Below are 18,480 nucleotides of genomic sequence, written 5' to 3' on the forward strand. Positions count from 1 at the left end.
CTTGTTAGTTACTGGTGCCTACTAATGCTTGCAAAAGAAACCTGTGAGACAGCATGGGCACAGAAAAAGCAGGAAAGACCATAAATTGTGATTGTAGCAAAAATGGAGAAATCTACAAGACTAGGTTTGACTAATAAAAACTTTGCACACTCCTACATTGAACATTGGAAACTCATGCGTACAAAGAGAACATTTTACATGTGGTCAATTGTGTACCTGCAGTAGAAATATGGAGGTGCAAAGTCACCAACTACAGAGGCCCAGTATGGTATGAGTATGGTCAAAGTGAAGTATATGAGAGCGAATAACCCCTTGGTGATAAACTAAAGTGGTATAGTACCGCATTAGTTGAAGCTTATTGTTGGGCTTGGCCCTCTCTGTAGGGTCACCTGCCAAACATTTTGCCTTCGTCCCTCCTATTTTTCTGCATTTCTTTTTGTTAACTTTGGGACTCTCTGCACCTTACCACTTCTAACCAGTGCTAAAGTGCTTGTGCTCTCTCCCCTAAACATGGTAAAATTGGCTTATACCTAATAGGCATTTTTAATTTACTTATACGTCCCTTGTAGTTTGATATACCATATGCCCCGCAGCACTTAATGAGTCACCTACTTAAGTAGCCCCTTTCCATGTTCAAGGCCTGCCATTGCAGCCTGAATGCAGATTTATACTGCCTATTCGACTTGGCTACATAACCCACTTGCCAAGCCTTAATCTCCCCTTTTTATTAAATATAAGTCACCCGTAAAGTAGGCTCTGGGTAGCCCATAGGGCAGGGTGCATTGTATTTAAAAGGTTGGACATATGCTTTTAACTTATGCATGTCCTGGTAATGGAAAGCTTCTAAAATAGTTATTCAATACTGTGAGGCATACCTCTATCATAGGGAAACATTGAGTTAACATATTACATTTAATAAGTGATAACTTTTAATTGGGAGCAGGTGGGAATGTCAAATTTGGCTGAACTGTAATTTAAATGCCTCTTTAATGGTAATGTCAAATTTAAAGTCACCAGTCTGAGAATGCCAATTTTAGAATGTTTACGTATTATAAGAGACAGTGGTCCCTGAAAACAAAGAAATATAACAAGCGATAATCAATATAGCCGCAGTAGGTTCTATATTATAGCCTATGTCCAGCCGGACAAGGCAGCTTTAATAAGCAAAATGTTTTTCAATGATCAAACAAGATGTAAGCAAAGCATTGGTGGGACACAAGCCTGTATCCTATGGCTTACATATCAAGAGGACATGAGTTTTTGAAAAACACACACAGGCAATTGAAGCGATGTTTCTATGACAAGAATAGCAGATAGTGAAACATCCTAGTCACCTTCACGACATTTTATACACATAAGTAATCATAGTGTAAGGTGAACAACATAGTCGACGACGTTTCGATCCTTACTGGGAGGGTGTTAGGATCATCATCAGGACTGATTAGTATAATTGCCTATAAAAATGCCTGAATATACAACAATTAACACAAAAACCAACATAGTACAATAAAGAGGGAAAAAATGGAGGGAAAGAAATCAGACAAAACATAATGATTAAGTTTAAATAAAGTTCCAACATAACAAAAAACAGTTTGTCTCAGAACGCGGGCTAATCAAGATCAGAATGGCTTAGTGAGTTGTCGGACACGGATCAAAGGGGAAAAAATTTATACAGTGGAACATGCTCCGTGGCAGGCCGTGTAAATGGCGGAAGGTCGTGGATGCCGCGAGTGTTAAGGAGTCTCGACTGTGGGGAAGTGCGTGGTCGATATCATGCTCAAGCTGAGGGCGTGACTGAAATTTAAGAACTGTGGGTGTCGCAGGTGGAAAGGGCGAGTTAAATACAACGGAGACTGTGTCAGGTGAGCTTGGCGCGATGTGCGGGCAACAATTTACCTCATGCTGTCCTTGATTACAGCAAAGAAGATGTGTCACCTTAGTTGGATAAACTAAGCGACTGTTAGAACACGGAATCGGTCTGTAAAAATAAAATTAAGGAGGTCATAAACAGGCTCGAGGCGTGGATCGGAGGTGCAGTGCATAAAGGGAAAAACGGCTTACCCAGGTCCGCGGGAGTAATACTGAACGCGGCAGTGAAATTCTGTCGGTAAAATAAGGCAAATTACTTGAAGTCTACACTTCGTAATTACGGGGGTGAGGAGCCGCCGATTGGAAACAAAAAACATACCGTAATGTGAAGATGTAGTCACGTTCCGGGGGAGTCGGCAGGGCAACGTCTCGGTCAATGCCGGAAAAGTTGTGGTGGAGGAGTGCTTGCGCCGGTTAGATGTGATCGTGGCTGGATCAGGTGACCAGTCACATGTTCTAATAGTTGCTAATAGTAACGTCGTGCCCGTGAGAGATGGAAAACAAGGCGAATTTAGGGCGCCATATTGGGTGAGTGAGAAACGGCGCGTGGTGAGAATAAAAACAAGGATAGAAGGGCAGAGAATGACATTTGGAGAGCTGGTACATGGATGTATAGGCTATTGCATTTATAAAACATGAAGAGCACAGTTTCAATGGGAAAAGAAAAATAAATTGATGTTTCTTAAAGTCAGGTGGTAGTATTGTGGTGAGTGTATCATAGGTTGCAGACGGTTCCAATTGCACAATCATAGTAAGGAGGTCCAATCCTCTAAGCGGTTCAATCCACTGTGAATGCTTCCCGTTTTCAAAATCCATTTTAATTCTTCTTTATTCAGAAGCTGTGAAATGTCTGCACCTCTTGGAGGAATTTTGACAACAGTGACGACTGTCCAGTGAATGTCATCCTCAGTATGACCAGCTGATTCGAAATGTTCCACCAGCGGTGCGTTTGGTGTTTTACACCTCAGTCTGCTTCTGTGTTGGCAGATTCTGATCCGGATTTTCTGTGTCATTTGTCCTATATAGATCTTGTCACAGGGGCACAGAATTGCGTAAATGACATTGCTGGTGTTACAATTACTGAAATGATTAAGGGGTTTACGTATGTTACCAAACACAAACTCTTTACAGTCAGTAGTGAATACACATACAGAACAATTGCCACATTTGTTGTGCCCAGTAACTGCGGGTAAAGACCAATGCTCGAGGAGCGTGCCAGTGTTTCTGGTTTCAGGGAGTGCCGCTCTTATCAGATGGTCTTTGATATTTCTATTTCTTTTGAAGGCAAAGAGAGGTCTTTCAAGATTTAGTATTCCAGCATTTAACACATTCCAGTGTTTAAGAATACTTTTACGCACTTTGTTGGAAGATGGAGAGAATGTGGTGACACACACTAGGCGGTTTTCACTTCTCTTGGTTTTGGGTTCCAAGAGAGCATCCCTGGGACAGTACCATGCTCTTTTCAGGGCACTGCGAATTAGTTTTTTGGGGTAACCTCTTGATGTTAGTTTGTCGCTGAGTGTCTTGGCTTCCCTGAAATAATCCTCCTTTAGGGTGCAGTTGCGTCTGATGCGTAAGTATTGTGAGTAGGGAAGCGAGTCTCTAAGGGCCCTTGGGTGGCCGCTACTGTATTTTAGGAGAGTGTTACGCTCGGTGGCTTTCCTAAAGAGGCTGGTGATCAGGTGTCCATCATCATGTATTATGTTTAGATCAAGGAATGGTATGGATGTTTTGTTGTATGTGAGTGTGAACTTGAGACCACCACAATTATTGTTGAGCCAATGGAGGAAGTTGATGAGCATGGTTTGGGTATCATGCCAAATGAAAAAAATGTCGTCAATATAACGTTTCCATAGTGTTATTGCAGATTGGAAGGGGTTCTGTTGGGCCAATATGTAATTAATCTCAAGGGCATTCATGTAAAGGATAGCCAGATTTGGTGCGAAAACTGCTCCCATGGATGTTCCCTTGGTTTGTTGGTAATAATGACCATCAAATAGAAAAAAGTTTCTAGTCAGACAGATCTCGAGGAGTTGTAAGATGAAAATAGTAGGTACAGCATGTGGCCTAGTGCGAGTGTCTAAAGTAGTCTCAATGATGAGCAATGCATCTCGTTGCGGAATGTTTGTGTAAAGAGACTCAACATCTAACGTGCAGAGTGTATCGGTGGAGGGGTTGAATCTGTGATTTTCTACCAGGGTAATCATCTGCATACTATCTCTGACGTAATACGGGGTAGATGGAACAAACTCCTTGATAAAGTAGTCAACATAGAGACCCAATGGCTCTAGAATAGACCCGCAGCCTGAAACGATGGGCCGTCCAGGGGGGTTGGAACTGTCCTTATGGATCTTTGGCAGAGTGTAGATGACTGGTATGCGTGGGGCCTTGGTATTCAGAAAATCATATTCATGTTTAGATAAAAAACCTTGTTCCAGACCTGATTGGGTTGTCTGTTGAATCATCTGTTTAAGCTCATTAGTCGGATTTGTTGGAAGTTTGGAATAGTGATCAGTATTAGCTAGCTGCCTCAATATTTCGTTTTTATAGGTGGTAGTGTCTTGTAATACTATGCCCCCACCTTTATCTGCGGGTTTGATAACCACTAAGGCGTTGGACTTGAGAGTTTGAAGTGCTGTTTTCTCTTCTAGTGCAATGTTGTACGGAATGAACTGGTGTTCTGTCGCTAATTGGGAGAGGTCTTTAAGTACCAGTTTTTCAAAACAGGAAACCTCAGATGGAACCATGCTGGCTGATGGGGAGAAAGTTGATGGGGGTCTCAATGGGGTATTGGATGTTTTCGGTGGAAGTGGGTTCAACAGAAAAAAACTCTGTAGTCTGATCTTACGGAAAAATCTAAGCATCTCGGTTTGCAGGTCCAAAAAGTTAGTCCTAGTCGTGGGTACAAAGGAAAGACCCTTGCTAAGGATGGATAATTCAGATTCATTCAGTTGGAAATTTGTGAGGTTGAATATTGGCAACGAAAAGTTTGTTTGTGTCTGGTTGGTAGAGTCACTGTTGTGTACCTCTGGGGAACAGTCTACCAACAGTAATAGTTGCGTCTGGTTTGGCGTTCTCCTGGAGGGTTTTGCCAATGGGCACGTTTCAACCCTCCTCTTCTCGGGGGTTCGTTTGGGCCTCGACCTAAAAAAGAGGGTGTTGATGGATTCGGGTTGTTAGGTGCTCTGTTTGTACTGCTCGTACCTTCGCCGGGATCCGAATTGTCGGATGACTCAACTGAGGTATCAGAGAAACCGACTAGGGTGTTACCTCTGTTAAATCTGCCCCAAGGACGGTTGTAACGTTGGTTGTTGTAAGATCTATTAGTATAGAAGTCCTTGTTAAGGTAAGGGTAAGTGCGTTCAGTGGAATAGGATTTAATATCTTTTTTCACTTTGGTGGATTTTTTATTTTGTTCTATTCTAAAGAATTCATCCACTGTTTTTTGGATTTGTTCTAGCAATTTTTTACTATCCGCTATAGTGTCGCTAGTAGTTAGTTGTTGTTCAATTTCAGTTATCTCTTCCAGAGTTTTATTAAGTTCCTCTGTCGCTATATCTATACCAAGGACTAACCAATGTCTCGAGCAAGTAGTGCTGATGTAACTGAAATTATTGATATATTTCGGTACATCTGTAAAAATACCTGGTACGTTTCTGACTTGGAGGCCGGTGGGAATGATATTAGCTTTCAGATATTCCGTAAGCATCCGTATCATCAATTGTAACCTGACAGACTTTTTCTTAGTTTTTTCTAGTTGTTCAGATAAGGTGGAACTGATTTCTTGGGGAGCATTGGTGGAGTCAACAAAGAGGGAAGGACCTTCCAGGATTTTCTTAATGTATTCGTCCGTGTAAAGAGGTGCGTGATCTGACATGACAAGAGAGAGGTGAGGAGAGGGGAGAGTCTAGATATGGTAGTCAAAGGGAAAGGAAAGTGACCCACTTTCAAGAGAAAAAGGTGGGGATAAGAGCGTGAGCCCTTGCAATCCAGCGATTGCGCTTAATCAGTAACAAAAGGACAAGGGCACCCAAAGCAATTTTAGAATGTTGGCATTTTCTTGTCCTAACCATTTTGTGCCTGCAGCCTGATCCTGGGTTACAAGACTAGGTGTAGTTGTCAGTTGGTCTTTGTGTAATGCTCCCCGACAGTAAGACAAAGAAAAGACAGATGTTGGCAGGATGGGCCACTCTGACTTAACAAGAAAGAAGAGCTGCCACCTACCACACTTACACATCACAAAGACCCTTCTTGAACACACGCAAAAATGGTTTGTCACTAATCTTTTGTATCCTGAGGCGGCCCTGGGGTGGAGAAGCATCGCACCACTGCTTCTCGTAGTACATACAATAATAATAACTTTCAGTTATTACTATTTTATGTTTGGTTGCAGGCTGGCAGGTGGGTGGGGCTGCTCTGCGAGCAGGGCAGGGGAGGAGTGGTGTGCCTGCCCACTCCTGAGTGAGCAAAGACTGTTTGGTTGGCCCCCTCTGGCCGACCAAACCAGTCATGCCCACTCTGCTCTTCTCCATGCAGCCTGCATGGGGAACATGGCCTCCCCATAAGCCCATGGCTGTGTAGTGTCTCAACCAATCACAACACTGGCTGCCTACTTATGTTTCCTGTTCCTGCCGGAGGCAGGAGAGCAGGAGCAGAGAAGACGCATGATCCGGCCGGCAGAAAGATAAGTTTAATTTTTTAAAATTATTAAATTAAATTAATCTCCCTCCACCTTGCGTAATCCACCCTGCCCTGTCTGGCCTCCTGATCAGACAGGCTCCAATAACTTTGAACCCAGCACCTGAACTTTGACAGCTGTTAGTCTTGTCCCCCAAGTGCTCCCACTCCAGTCCTGGACCCTTGGAATTGGACCTGAAGTTGCTCTGCCAGCCCATCTGTGGTTCCAGCACAACTGAAGCAGCACGGCACACCGCTTCACCCAACTTTGGATCAGAACTGCTGCATGACACATACCTGACATAGGACTTTGTAATGCAGCTCGCAGCCCATCAGAACCACCACTATGCAACATCTCTCTCCACAAGGACCTTGCATCTCCCAATGCAGCTCTCCGTACTGTCACTGCATGAAACATTTCCATGCAAGGACCTCGCATCACCTCTGTTGCAGGGTGCATACTCGAAGCAGGACTTCACATGACTCCTCAACCTGGATTTAGAGCACTCTGTTCAGCAGGTCAAACTAGGTCTATGCAGCCAGCCCATGCTCCATCGCAGTCTGCCTGAACTTGTGATCTTGTCTCAATCCAGTGTGACAAGATTGCCAGAGTTGGCGCTTTATGCTTGTTGGCTCTTTTTTCACTTACATTTTTAAGATTGCATATCCCTGGTTCTAGTGTTTGAAATGTTGTTTGGTCTTTCATTATTTTCTAAAGTGGTATGGGATTTTTCTTGTGTTGTGTGTCACTTTATTTCAGTGCGAATTGCTACATGAATACACTTTACAAATTGCCCCTAAATTAAGCCTGAATGCTGTGTGCCAAGCTACTAGAGTGTTGAGCAAAGCTTAATTTAGAGTATGCTGTGATTTCACCCTGACAAAGATTGTGGTTGCTGCTAGACTAGAGTTTCACTCCCCTCAGCCAGAAACACAATTTCTTACACTTATAGTTTTTGAATTCCTGCTTACATTGACAATAATTTAATGATGATGTAAATCAATGTGCATGTTTTAAGATCATGCCCGTCATTCTCGGACACAGATTGCGTGGAGTTATTGATATGGCTTGTTTGAAACCATTCAACAAAGTTATCAAACATTATGCTCAGAAAACGTCTAAGCATTGCAACCTTTCTAGTCTTTTAAAGTTTAAAACTCCTTTATAAAATGAATTCCAACCTTGCTGCTAACATCAGATTTTTAACAAGAAAGATAGCACGTTCTATGGCTGTTTCCATCAGCAGTTCATGGTGTGGCCATAAGATGAAACTTGGTTTGAAAACAGTGCTTTTCACATTCATGTGCACCCTATCTGCATCCATTGTGTTTTCAGTAGACCATCTATGTCATTGACAGGTGGTAGGGAGGAAGGGGCTGTTGCTACCCCTCGTTTGCCCTTTGTTATCTCTCTTACCACTCTTCCCACCCCTGCTGTCAATGGGTAGGAGGGGAGTGGATGAACAGACCTAAACAGGGCTCCACAAGTTCTTTTAGTTTTATGTTTTATTATTTTCATGTTTTTTTTTTTACTGGGGACAAGGCCTCAAGGGGGCAATGCATATTGCGATCATATGCCTTTAAGGGACTGGCAGTCAATCTGACTAGAGGCGATGGACAGTAGTAAAAACAGGCCGCAAAGGATAAGAGTTCCTTGTATGCAACACAAGGCAATTTCATCCGGGCACACAGAAACATATATCTGTGAGTCCACCACTTGATGAGAACACTCGTGAGCTCGTATCTGAAGCTTTTGAGAGCAGGTGCTTTCCAGAGAGATGGGGAAAGAAGTGCCATAGTTTCAGATCTACTACAGAGAGAGCTTGTTTCACTCTTCATGTTTCATATTTGTGAGTCTTCTATTCATAAGTTCCTACTAGCTGGATAAGCAGGTGCTTACTGGAGTTTTTGCAGGAGGTGCTTTGTCAAGAATTGGTGTGGTCCAGAGCCTTGCATGTAGTTTCTTTGTTTATTTACTTTCCATTCTCTTCCGATGCTCCAGTCCTGTGGCAAAAATAGGAGGACGTTAAGATGCTAAGGGCCTAATTATGATGTTGGTCGTAGTTGACTCTGACCGACATCTCCATGGTTTCGGAACCGACTGACCTCGGGTTAACGGTCCGAAATCACATTAGGATGAGACAGCATATGGTACAGTCTAAACCCCCATTTCCCTATGGAAGCTTGTGTGGGGGTCTGAAACCGGCCGCAGCACAAACTCCATTACAGAAATGGGAGTTACTGTAAATTCCTGCACCGTGTGACAGGCGCATCATGGTGCCTGCCACACGGTGCAGGGATTTACAGGGGGGCACCATAGGTGCCACCTGGCCCACAACTGGAGGCCGCAGAAGTAGGGGGGCCCTGCTAGGGGCCTCCAAAGTTACTTTCTGACAGGTTTTCCATGTCGGAAAACTGACATGGAAAGCCTGTCAGAAACTGACATTATAATCCCGACAGGGTAAACGCCATCCTTTAGAAATTATAATCGGTTTCCGTCTGGCCGGCGGGCTCCTTGAGCCCATTGGAACCCAGTCGGATTGACTGGCCAGTTTAAACTCTGACGACCATCTTTGGAATAAGGCGGTCGTATTTTAAATCATGGATGTCAGTCGGAATGCCTCCGACCAGCGGATGGAGGCTTTCCGACCGACATCCAAATGCGGCCCATAGTGTGGAACAAGAGGTCACAATTCTGCTACCCCCAAAAGATGTTGCCAAATGAACATCTAAGCAGTTACCTACAGCATCTTTTTTTATCACCTGTTCTTTGTTCTGAGATGTATTTGAAGGATTACTTTGCTAACAGAAATCTGGCACTGCATGCCAACGTATGCACAGCTGACTGATAACATTATTTTTCTCTCCTCCTGTTTCAATGAGTTTTGCATACTAATAATCCAACTTCCGATCACAAAGGCTTTGCTCAAAATAATGAGGCGCAACACTGCATGTTGGAAATAACTGATCAATTTGATATTATTATGTGAGAATGGTGCAAAATTAGAAAGAAATCTTGTGAACAGGCTTTAGTTTTGTGTCGAATGAATACATTCTTTATCACTGTAGTTCCATAATTATTTCACATATCCACATCAGTGAGAACATTGTATTGTGTAGCAAGGCCTGACTTGCAATATAAAACTCAACAGTTTCAATAATCCTCTAATAACTAAACTTAACAACATACTTTATTTATAATGAATTAGAATTTCAGTCAAACAATAACAGCACCCCGAAACAATGACCACTATGAAGGAAACATTGTTAATGAGCTATGTGGAAGAAAGTCCATATTGTGTAGTCTGTGTCTGTCTTTATTTGTAAATAGTTTAATAAAGAAGCAGTAAGCAGAGGTGCTAACTATGGCCTAGACTCCAATTTTATGATGATTTATGTGGAGCACGAGATGTTTTTCGCACTGTGACTGTTATAAATATGTATTGTTGAATGTCTCTTTTTGAAGCAAATGCCTAAGGTCTGGAAATCTGGTGATTTCCATACCCCGCCAATTTTACTCACTGGATTATAATTGAATTGGTTCTTTCTTTATTTATTGTGTGTTTAAATAAATACAATTCTTTCCATTTGGATATATACCAACACAGCTCTAATTGTAGTTCTGTGCTTATAACCTTATGTTCCTTTGGCAGGGACCTCTGTCTCTTGTAAAGAGACTATGGCCTGGATGACATCTCTGCTGGGGCCAACAAACTCCCTGCTCATTCAGGAGGATTTATGTTACGTGGTATGGTGCTCCTAGGTGAAAATTAGCAATGGTATGCACTATCCGAGATAGCATGGGTATTCTCCATGTGTATAATTACCCAATCTAAGATGGCAGTATTTCATATTCTCTGCCCCTTCCTCCCAAATGACACAGACTAACAGAGAGAAGCGCGTGTTGCATGATGTCAGGACTACATTATCCAATGGGACCAATGCCTTTTCGGCATCTTCTTTTTAGCTAGCAAAGTCTCTGAAGAAGATTAATCCATCTCTCCGAGATGGAGTACAGAGTCCGTTATTTTTCCCTCACACTTTAATAGAGACCAGTTCTCTTCTGCCCCTTCCTTCTGATCACAAAATATAGCTTTATAGGTTTTGTATATGGTTTTGGATTTGTGCTTCAAATTCTACCAGGGCCATTGTTGAAGATACTCCTAGTTCACATCGACTAAGTAAGAGCAGTATGGCTTCTGGAATGGGTCGCCTTTGTCTTGGTACATGTGGGAATTGCATCCAATCCTTGACAAGCTTTCTCTCTTGGGATAACTTAAACATGGGTGTTATATATATATACACATCTCTGGTATTGCAGTGTTTTAAATAAAGCTTCACCATTGTTCAACCTCTCTCGAGTGCATGGGCTCTTTAAATATGGAAAGGAGGTTGTTTGGAAATATATGCATATATACATATATATATATATATATATATTATCTACTGGCAGTCGCCAGTAGATAGTTATAGTTAAGACCTATTTTCCATAGGAAAAGCTTTTTGTTTTCTCAATAACTTTGGCGTCGTTTGACGAATCATCGCAAAATCTTCAAAACTAGTGGGGCGCTCCAGTCAGCTCCTGTCGTGAAAGTTTCGGGGTGATTCGCCAAACGGGGGCGAGATAAAAAGGGGGTCCCAAAACGTGTTTTCACCATGTTATTTTCCATAGGAAAATTTAGACACGGCTACAGCCCGAACTGCTGAACAGAATTACACCAAATTTGGCAAAAAGGTAGCCCTTGGTTCAGAAAGAGCCCTGTTTGTTAAATGGTGTAAATCCGTTCAGTAGTTCCTGAGAAATTAAAAAAACAGAGGCAAAAAAATCAATTTCCCATAGGAAACTTTATACACGGTTACAGCTGAAACTGCTCAACGGAATTACACCACATTTGGCAAAAAGGTAGTGCTTGGTTCATAAAGCGACCTTTTTTTAAATGGTGCAAATCCGTCCAGTAGTTTTTGAGATATTAAAGGAAAACAATCTCTATATATCTGGGCGGGACATAACTACACAAGCACGAGCTAGGCTCTAATTGGCTGGCAACACTTCAAACCAGGAAGTGTTGGCAGCCATCTTGGTGCAATGCTTTTTAGGTCTTGCCCAGCGACGCACCGCATGTGCTGCCCACTACACAAACACCACTAGACTGCCCTAAACCCTAAAACACTACCCCAGCACGACCCCCTACACTGCCAAAACACCACTGCACTGCCCTCAACCCTGAAACACCACCCGAGCACGACCCCCCACACTGCCAGAACACCACTGCACTGCCCTAAACCCTGAAACACTACCCCCAGCACGACCCCCTACACTGCCTGAACACCACTGTACTGCCGAAACCATGAAACACCAGCCCCAGCACGAACCCCCTATACTGCCCGAACACCACTGCTCTGTCCTAAACCCTAAAACACCAGCCCCAGCACAACCCCCTACACTGCCCGAACACCACTGCTCTGCCCTAAACCCTAAAATACCACCCCAGCACATCTCCCTACACTGCCCAAACAGTACTGCTCTGCCCTAAACCCTGAAACACCACCCCCAGCACAACCCCCTACACTGCCCGAACACCACTGCACTGTCCTAAACCCTGAAACACCACCCCCAGCATGACCCCCTACACTGCCCGAACACCACTGCACTGCCCTAAACCCTGAAACACCACCCCCAGCACGACCCCCTACACTGCCCGAACACCACTGCACTGCCCTAAACCCTGAAACACCAGCCCCAGCACGACCCCCTACACCGCTCGAACACCACTGCACTGCCCTAAAACGTAAAACACCAGCCCCAGCACGGCCCCCTACACTGCCCGAACACCACTGCCCTAAACCCTGAAACACCAGTCCCAGCACGACCCACTACACTGACCGAACACCACTGCACTGCTCTAAACCCCGAAACACCAGCCCTAGCATGACCCCCTACACTGCCCAAACACCACTGCACTGCCCTAAACCCTGAAACACCAGCCCCAGCACGACCCCCTTAACTGCCTGAACACCACTGCACTGCCCTAAATCCTGAAACACCACCCCCAGCACGACCCCCTACACTGCCCGAACACCACTGCTCCGCCCTAAACCCTGAAACACCACCCCCAGCATGACCCCCTACACTGCCCGAACAACACTGCACTGCCCTAAACCCTGAAACACCACCCCTGCACGACCCCCTGCACTGCTCGAAAACCACTGCACTGCCCTAAACCCTGAAACACCACCCCCAGCATGACCCCCTACACTGCCCGAACACCACTGCACTACCCTAAACCCTGAAACACCAGCCCCAGCACGACCCCCTACACTGCCCGAACACCACTGCACTGCCCTAAACTCTGAAACACCAGCCCCAGCACGACCCCCTACACTGCCCGAACACCACTGCACTGCCCTAAACCCTGAAACACTACCCCAGCACGACCTCCTACACTGCACGAACACCACTGCACTGCACTAAACCCTGAAACACTACCCCAGCACGACCCCCTACACTGCCCGAACACCACTGCACTGCAATAAACCCTAAAACACTACCCCCAGCACGAACCCCTACACTGCCCGAACACCTCTGCACTGCCCTAAACCCTGAAACACCACCCCCAGCACAACCCCCTACACTGCCCGAACACCACTGCACTGCCCTAAACCCTGAAACACCACCCCCAGCACGACCCCCTACACTGCCAGAACACCACTGCACTGCCCTAAACCCTGAAACACCACCCCTAGCATGACCCCTTACACTGCCCGGCCCCACCACTGCACTGCCCTAAACCCTGAAACACCACCCCCAGCATGACCCCCTACACTGCCCGAACACCTCTGCACTGCCCTAAACCCAGAAACACCATCCCCAGCACAACCCCCTACACTGACCGAACACCACTGCACTGCCCTAAACCCAGAAACACCACCCCCAGCACGACCCCCTACACTGCCCGACCCCACCACTGCACTGCCCTAAACCCTGAAACACCACCCCCAGCATGACCCCCTACACTGCCCGAACACCACTGCACTGCCCTAAACCCTGAAACACCACCCTCAGCACGACCCCCTACACTGCGCGAACACCACTGCACTGCACTAAATCCTAAAACACTACCCTCAGCATGACCCCCTACACTACCAAAACACCACTGCACTACCCTAAACACTAGAAAAGTAAACACCACCCCATGCCCAATGCCCCTTACCTCTCACTCCTCGTGGTTCCTCTCTCCTCGTAGTTCCTGCATCATGTCATCTCTGAGGGGCGGTGCACGTCGTTGTGAGGAAACGGAACAGCCTCTGTTTCCTTACAACGATGTGGATCATCTAAAAAGTTTTTAGAACTCATGGTCATTTACCATACATACCTTTACAACAAAATTTGTTGTAAAGGCATGTGTGGTAAATGACCATGCGTTCTAAAAAAAATGCGTAGTAAAGACTTCGCGATTTACAACGCATTTGTGGTAAAGCATGCGTTGTAATGGTATCTCGAGTAAAACAGTCGTTGCAACGGCTGTTTACCGATCTAAGCTGGCCCCTGTACTTCAATGAGTCGTTTATTTGACAAATTAGGAGGAAGGGATGTGTTTTTTATACCAAAAAGGGCATTCCCGGCTGTTGTATTGTGAAAGTGTCCGCGTGGCTTGGTTTCACTTCCGGTGAGAGAGTGGAAGAGTCTGTTTGGATTTAAAGGGGTTCTGCTGTTGGACGGGGCCAGCGCGACACGTCATCAGAAAACACAGCTAATGGAAAGCGTTGTCCCCGAAGTGTGGAGCAGTGCCATGAGAGGTCAACGAGTGTGCATCCCACTGCAGTATGACTGTACCGCGTGACCCATGTGCCACCTCCAGTGTATGGAAGGCAGAAGCAGCATCCATCGCAGGTCCTCTTGAAGACCGTTGTAGCACTAATTCTACATTTTGGAACTAGGGCATTTTAACCTTGTTGTTCCTGCCAGATACAAAGAGAAGATCCTGTGTTATTCAGTGCCCTCGTTACCTTTTCTGTGGGTAGTGGTGCTTGTCACTTCGCTGCCCCGCCGGTGCATACGACTGGGCTCCCCACCTCGTGTGCCATATGCAGGGTCTCTGCACTCGGATCACTGGTTTTGGTTTCTGGAGTGGCAAAATAAACAGTTGCTCCCAAAGGACTAGCCTGAACACTTAGGTGAATATCCCCTGCGAAAGCATTCCACGGAAATTCTTTCCTAGCTCTCCCACATCGATGACGATGCCATAACAGCACAGTTCCACCCATTTTTTCCATGCCACCGAGGTCAACAGGTGGACCGACACATTTTCACATGTATACATAGTACACTAACTATATATATACACATATATATATATACAATCTTCAGAATGGGTCATTCCGGGATTAAGCCCAAAGTCAGGTGGTGCGTTTGCCGGTATGCCCTCACCGGTGAATAATATTTATCCTTCGTCATAAAGTAACACGCACTCTCGAAGTCCAATGCTTTTCAGGAAGCTAATTTATTATTTGCTACGCGTTTCGACAACTTAATGTCTTGTTCACACAAAGTAAAAGCAAATAAAGATGTGTTTTAATACATATACAAAACCAAAGCAGGACTACATTGGGTTCATGCTATGTCCTGTCATTGACAAATGTCGGCCATCTTACAATGGTAAGCACACACATATATAGCATTTGTAATTTGATAAATATCATAATAGATGCAGTGTTACTTACAAAAAACAATTTTAACTTATAAAGTACGTCATCATTATTGTTATCTCGCACTAGTGGCACAAGAGAAAAATGAAAATAAAAAAGTATTATTGTATTTTCATTTTACAGGGTATATTCCGTTTGAAATTTCATTGTAAATAGTAAAGAATTTTTTTTTTTCGCACTAGTGGCATTTAATTCCTTCAGTGTTTTAACTATGATTAATCCGTAAAATACATTTAGTAACAGAATGACCTACTGTACTTTATATTTCATTAAACTGTCTATATACATTTTTATTTTTAATCAAAAGAAGGCCTAATTTGCATCTATTAGACAATAGCAGGGCTAAAAGACAAGTGTACACCTTACTACAAATAAGTCCAAAAGATAATAATAAAAGTTACCATGAATTAATCACCTAATACCTAAAAAGTGATAAAAGTGCAAAATGATCAGACTTTTACTCATTATTCAAACTCAAGATAAGTTTAAAATTGATTTCTTATCTTGTTTCACATGTAATTCCGATCATGATCAGGGTGTCGTGGCATGTTTGCACTTTTTGAAATCACGTAACATCATGTATCTGCAACATACCAACATGTTAAAAGATATGATATTAATATGCCTCAAAAATAATATTTTCCTGTTTAATGGTGTCGGATTAATCATAGTTAAAACACTGAAGGAATTAAACGCCACTAGTGCGAAAAAACATTATTCTTTACTATTTACAATGAAATTTCAAACGGAATATACCCTGTAAAATGAAAATACAATAATACTTTTTTATTTTCATTTTTCTCTTGTGCCACTAGTGCGAGATAACAATAATGATGACGTACTTTATAAGTTAAAATTGTTTTTTTGTAAGTAACACTGCATCTATTATGATATTTATCAAATTACAAATGCTATATACGTGTGTGCTTACCATTATAAGATGGCCGACATTTGTCAATGACAGGACATAGCAAGAACCCAATGTAGTCCTTCTTTGGTTTTGTATATGTATTTAAACACATCTTTATTTGCTTTTACTTTGTGTGAACAAGACATTAAGTTGTCGAAACGCGTAGCAAATAATAAATTAGCTTCCTGAAAAGCATTGGACTTCGAGAGTGCGTGTTACTTTATGACGAAGGATAAACATATATATATATATATATATATATATATACATACACAAATGCATAACCAATAAAGGCATAAAGAAATAGCAACAGATCAAGCATTTCTCACTATTAAAACACAAGCAGGATTAAGACATATTAAAAACATTCATGTCAAACAGTAAAAGCATCTTTTTGGAAGAAGAAAGGTGGACAACGGGGAGGCGGGTGGAACAGTGAGGAATCCACAGGCAGATACTGTATCCACCAGAAAAAGCGTTACTGAAGGTAAGAAACTTGCTCTTCGGATGGATACTTCTGCCTGTTGATTCCTCACCTTTTGAATAGAATCCTCAATCCGTACCTCACCCGGAGGACGGTGTCCACCTGACTAGACCAAAAAATCTTGCCAAAGTGATCGAGCAAAATGGCCAATCCTCCTAAACTCTGAATCCAATAATAATCGATTAATTTTGAGTCGGAATTATATTGAAAATAATACTTTAAAAGTACTTTTATTAATGAATTTAGACAAATACTTAAAGGAAAACTTTTATTTATAATTAATTTAAAAGCGCAACTTTTCAAAATGGCTACCGGAATGCGCGCAGCCATCGTGTAGGGTGCGCGAAGGGTGCGCGACTTCTGTCTAATATTAAAAAAAAAAAAGATTGTATATAGTTTTCCTAACTAAAAATTATGTATATATATATTTATAGAAAATAAAAAACCATAGGATTGAGGTACATTAGACTTACAAATTTTCATTTAAAAAACCTTTGAAATTCACTGGAAAAACCGTAGGTTTCAGGCACGTTATAGTTAGAAATTAGCATTTAAAAAGCCATAGAAATTCACTTAAAAACCCATAGGTTTCAGGCACGTTATAGTTAGAAATTAGCATTTAAAAAAAACATAGAAATTAACTGAAAAAGCCATAGGTTTCAGGAACGTTATAGTTAGTTGGACATTTCACTCGTAAAAGACCATAGAAATTCCGGCGTTATAGTTAGTTCAGCTAACTATAACTTGCGCCCCCGCAATGCACTGCTGATGACGTCACATATTACATCATTCATGACATGGTCAGTGACATCACTGATGACATCACTGATGACATCTCAAATGACATCACTGATGACATCATCCACGTGAAAATCTGATGCACCTCCTCACACCTGAATATAACCTTTGATACACCCACTCTAAATTACAGACTACCATTTTCGAAAAAATAGATACATCAATACCAGTTACTAAATACGCACTGACTGATTCCTAGGTCTACACACACATCCACTCATTCACCCATACAGTCACTCATACATGCAGTCACTCATCAATACAACACTATCATATGCACTCATACACCTATACAGACACTCACACACTGCCACATATCCAGAGTTACTCACATACTTAGTCAGTCATGCAACGAATCAATCATACTTCCATTTACTCACCTATACAGTTATAAAGACACAACCTCACTTATTCATACAGATACCAACACAATTGCTCTCTTATAGAATCACTGATACAAATACACACTCATCCATGCAGCCACTCTCACAATTACTGACTATATATATAGTTATTTATATACACCATCACTCACATATACTGCCTTTTACATATGTAGTTACTGCACATGTACCACTGAGACATCCATTCACTCACCAACACACCCATACACACACTCACCCACCAAACCAGGAAGTGTTGGCAGCCATCTTGTGACTCGGTAGAACCGAGTCACAAGAAAACAGTGAAACAAACACAAAAAACAAGAAAAGGGGGCTGGGTAGAAACACTGTGACCCCCTAGGCCTGCTCAAGGGGTCCCAAAAAAGCATTTTTCTAAAAAACAAAACGGCCGAATTCGTGCTGGGTGCGTGAATCCAGACACATTTTTTTTTTAAAACAAAGCGCGGGCTCCCGCGCTTCGTTGAATTGAAAGCCCGGGTGGGCCAGGTCCCGGGGCACTGATAAAAATGTGTGGGGGCCCCAATCCCCCGCACACTGCCCTGGGTACCGCCACATCCCGGGGCTTGATTTATGAGTTGCAGGAGGGCACGCCCTGGGGCTAACTTTTAAATGTGTGACCACCACGTCCCCGG

The 18,480-nt window shown here is 43.3% G+C and overlaps 1 protein-coding gene across 6 annotated transcripts in view; it reads right to left on the reverse strand.

Moving 5' to 3' along the window:
* The window catches only part of FGF13 (fibroblast growth factor 13), a 984,800-nt gene that overhangs the window by 506,775 nt on the left and 459,545 nt on the right, over window positions 1-18,480 (reverse strand). The gene's annotated exons all lie outside the window — the stretch shown is intronic.

Source organism: Triturus cristatus, chromosome 5_2 (assembly GCF_964204655.1).
Source record: "Triturus cristatus chromosome 5_2, aTriCri1.1, whole genome shotgun sequence".
Lineage (NCBI taxonomy): Eukaryota > Metazoa > Chordata > Amphibia > Caudata > Salamandridae > Triturus > Triturus cristatus.